The sequence below is a fragment of the Chaetura pelagica genome, unplaced genomic scaffold (assembly GCF_000747805.2).
Source record: "Chaetura pelagica isolate M959 unplaced genomic scaffold, ChaPel_1.0 scaffold566, whole genome shotgun sequence".
In the NCBI taxonomy this organism is placed as follows: domain Eukaryota; kingdom Metazoa; phylum Chordata; class Aves; order Apodiformes; family Apodidae; genus Chaetura; species Chaetura pelagica.
Window position 1 is genome coordinate 13326 of NW_009953502.1, and position 4229 is coordinate 17554.

The following is a 4229-nucleotide window of genomic DNA, read 5'->3' on the forward strand; positions in this document are numbered from 1 at the left end:
GACTTGGCTGAATTGAAAACTAAACTACACAGATTTAATTAAACACTAATGATATAAGAAAATATATACAATTATATACAAATATGTTCAGATGTGTGAAAAAGCCTCTCGCCTTCCCCCACCCCCAGCAACTCCCACAGCACTCTCCTTAGCTGCAAACAGTCCCAAAAAATTCCGGACTGCTGCAGGAGAAAGCACAGAGTGATGAGGGTCAGGAGAGCTCGAACCTAAGGGTCGACGGTGATGGATGGACGGAGTCCTCCCCGGATGCCGGCCATGGATGGAAGAGAGAGAAGAGAAAAAAAATAAGGAAGTTGTCCTCTGTGATCTCCGACCTTCCCCCAAGCCTACGTAGATATATGGCATGGAATATCTCAGGCCAGTTTTGCTGTCCATCTAACCCAGCCTCCCATGGGGGGGCCACAGATCTCCCCACAGTGTCTGAGCCGGCAGAGTGAAGGTGCAACCTTGAAGGCCCAGCAGTTACAGAAACATTCCAGTGTCTTATCAACCTAGCAGAACACACAGTTGCTAGTAAAAAGAAAGCTCACTGAAGGAAAAAAAATCAGCAAAAGGAAAACTGACTTAATCCTGGCTCAAACCAGGACACCAGCTTTCCTGTAGGCCCCCTTCAGGCACTGGAAGGCCACTATGAGGTCCCCCTAGAGCCTTCTCTTCCTCAGCCTGTCCTCATAAGAGAGGTGATCCAGCCCTCGGATCATTTTCGTGACCCTCCTCTGGACACATTCCAATGCATCCACATCTTATGTTGTGGACTCCAGATGGACACATTCCAATGCATCCACATCTTATGTTGGGGACTCCAGAGCTGGACACAGTATTCCAGGTGAGGTTTCACCAGGACAGAGTAGAGGGCACCTCTCTCGATCTGCTGGCCACACTTCTTTTGCTATAGCCCAGGAAGTGGTTGGCCTTCTGGGCTGCAATTGCACATGTGAAGAATTTCTTTCTAATGTCTAACCTAAATCTCCCCTCTTCCACTTTAAAGCCATTACCCTTTGCCTTTTTGCTACAGGCTGTCCTGGTCTGAGTCAGGATGAAGTGAATTTTATTTTACTGATTTATTATTTCTTCAGTGAAATCACTTCTAAGCAGCACACATGCTGAAAGGAGCAGCAAGTTTTCCAGCTAGTGGACTGATAATGCCCAAGTGTTTATAGTTACTGCTGAGAGACCAAGGCCACTTTGCTCTGATTGTCGGATTTGCTGCTTCAGACACTAATGGAGCAGAAGTCGTATCTGCAACCATCCTGTAGGGAGGAATAGACTAGAGAGATGGCAAAATTGGTCAGAGTATTCCATCCCATATATATGCGTCACTCTCTGTATAAATTCAGGGATCAGGGAAATGAAGCTATCTGTAAAGAGAGTAAAGCTTTCTCTATAAAAAGGCTGGACAAGGTCATTGTCGTCATCTGATTGAGGAGGGCCTGCTGTTCCATCTCCTTCAGAGTGGTCTGATTTTTTATTTGCTTGAGAAGAGCCTGCTACTTTATCAGCTTGAGAAGTACCTCCTCCATCACCTGATTTAGAATTGTTTGCTTCCTCAATTTCGGTCTCTAATGTTGCTTGAAGAAACTCTGGATGTCTCAGACGGGAGTGAGTAAAAGGGGAGGGGTGTTTCACATTTGCTTTGCTCCTGGACACAGGATTAACTCTTGATAGTTTGATTTGAATGGGAGTGGAATAAATCTGCAGAAGCAGCTGTTTTTGTAGCAGCACAAGTGATGGCTTCAGCAACAGTGGTGGTAGCAGCAACAGTGGCAGCAGCAACAATGGCAGCAGCATTGCCTGTGGGGGAGTGGCAGCGAGTGGAACAACACCTCACCCTACGCATCCACAATACATTATAAACATTCAGCAGAAGCATCCCTACTGCAACAATGCTATTCAGATCAAGAGCTGGGAGATTCACCTTGAGAGAAAATGGAGAGGTAAAATTGAACCTGCTACTGCCATTACAAACATAGACCTTTCCAATCACTTTAGGATCTGTACCATAACTGTACACATACAGTGCCCCTCAAAAGATCAGTATCAAAAACCCTATGATCACTAGGCTGGCAATTATACGGTTGATCATGGCTACAGTTCTGTCGCTATACCATAAAACAATAATAAGAGCAGCTACACAGAGCAGCATGATCCTAGCTGCATACCACATGTACCATTGCAGGTTTGGAAAAAGATCCAGTAGATTCATTGCGGCAAGTGTCTGTTCACTTTTCAATCCGTCAGTAAATTCAGCAGAAGTGTTGCCCATTGCTATCTGAGGGATTCCTCCCATCAGAGATGGAATTTTAAAAACTCCCAGTTAATGAGAACACATAACCTAGGCTTAAAATCGTGCCCCACATTGGGCGCCGATAAATTGTTGTCACAGTTTCACTCAGGATCAGCAATTAAACTAGAGACAACAATGCTCTCGATCTCCTGCCCCTCCCACACAGGTAGGGAAATAAAGAAAGAATGAGGAGACAGACTCTCTGGATTGATAACTCAACTAGACAGCTTTAATTAAACACTAACAATGAAAGAAAATATCTACAGTTATATAGAAATGTGTTCAGGAATGTGCAAACCCCTATTGCCTTCCCCCCACCCCCAGCAACTCTCACAGCACTCTCCTTAGCTGTGAACAGTCCAAAAAGTCCCTGATCACTGCCGGAGAGAGCGTAGAGCTATAAGGGTCGAAGGATGCACAGCCTAGGGGTCGATGGTGTCCTCCCAGGACGCCAGCCATGGACAGAAGAGAAGGGAAGAAGAAGAAGGAAAGAAGTTGTCTTCTGTGATCTCTGACCTTCCTCTGAGTCAATTTTGCTGTCCATCTAGCCCAGCCTCCCCTACGGGGGGGGGGTCATAAATCTCCCCATGGGGTCTGAGCTGGCAGGGCAAAAATGTGGCCTGGGAGGCCTGGCAGTAGAGTCCTGTCAGTAACATAAACATTCCAGTGTTATCAGGTCACTAGCTGGAACACTTGCTGCTAGTTAAGAGAGGTTACTGAAGGAAAAAAAAAACCAAACCAAACAGAAAAAGGAAAATTGGCTTAATCCTAGCTCAAACCAGGACATTCTTCTTCTTCCTTTTTTTTCTGTCCATGGCCAGCTTCCAAAGAGGACTCTGTCTATCCATCTCCTTTGATTCCTAGGCCCATGCCTTCCTGACCTCTCATATCTTTACTCTCAGCTCCTGTTAGCTTTGCCACAAACTTCGGAAGCAGTCCAGGTATCACAGTTTGACTCAGGATTGGCAATTAAACCAGAGACAACAATGCTCTCGATCCCCTCCCACAGGTAGGGGAGAGAGACTTTTGGATTGAAAATTAAACTAGACAGCATTAATTAAAAACAATTACAAAAGAAAATATATACAATTATATACAAGTATGTTCAGGTATGTGCAAAACCCTTTTGCCTCCTGTTCTGGTTTGGTTTGGTGGGTTTTTTGGTAGCAGGGGAGGGCCCCCAGGAGTGGCTCTGTTAAGAAACTCCCTCTGCTCCAAAACCAGCCAAGGAGCCATTAGAGGGACAATAGATGGTCCTCTGCGATTAACATACGAAAGAATGAACATAACACCTGAGCAGAGAATCATTTAAAGGAGAAGAGCTGTGCTGGAGGAGAGGGGTGCTGTTGGTTGGTGAGGAAAAAGGTGCCATTTAATGTCAGGAAGGGTTTCTGGGGGGGCAAACGTGGAGGTTGGAGGAGAAAAGGGGGGGTTTGAGGGCAGGTTTGAAGGCACCTGAAGCTCAACAAGGCCAAGGATTTGCCCCTGGGGGAGGATGATCCTGATCATCAATACAGGTTGGGTGAAGAGCCCTGAGGAGAAGGACCTGGGGATGGTGGAGAAGCTCAACACGGGCCAACAACACCGAGCTGGAGCCCAGAAACCATCCGTGTCCTGGGCTGCGTCACCAGCAGGGCCAGGGTTGTCCCCCCTGCTCTGCTGAGACCCCCCTGGGGAACTGGGGCCTGTTCTGGAGCCCCCGACGTAACAAGGGCATGGAGAGAGTTCAGAGGAGGCCACGGAGGTGATCCCAGGGCTGGAGCAGCTCTGGGACAGGCTGGGAGGGTTGGGGTGTTGAGTCTGGAGAAGAGAAGGCTCCAGGGAGACCTGAGAGCAGCTTCCAGGGCCTGAAGGGGCTCCAGGAAAGCTGGGGAGGGGCTTGGGACATGGGCAGGAGGGATGGGATGAGGGGGAGGGATGAAAA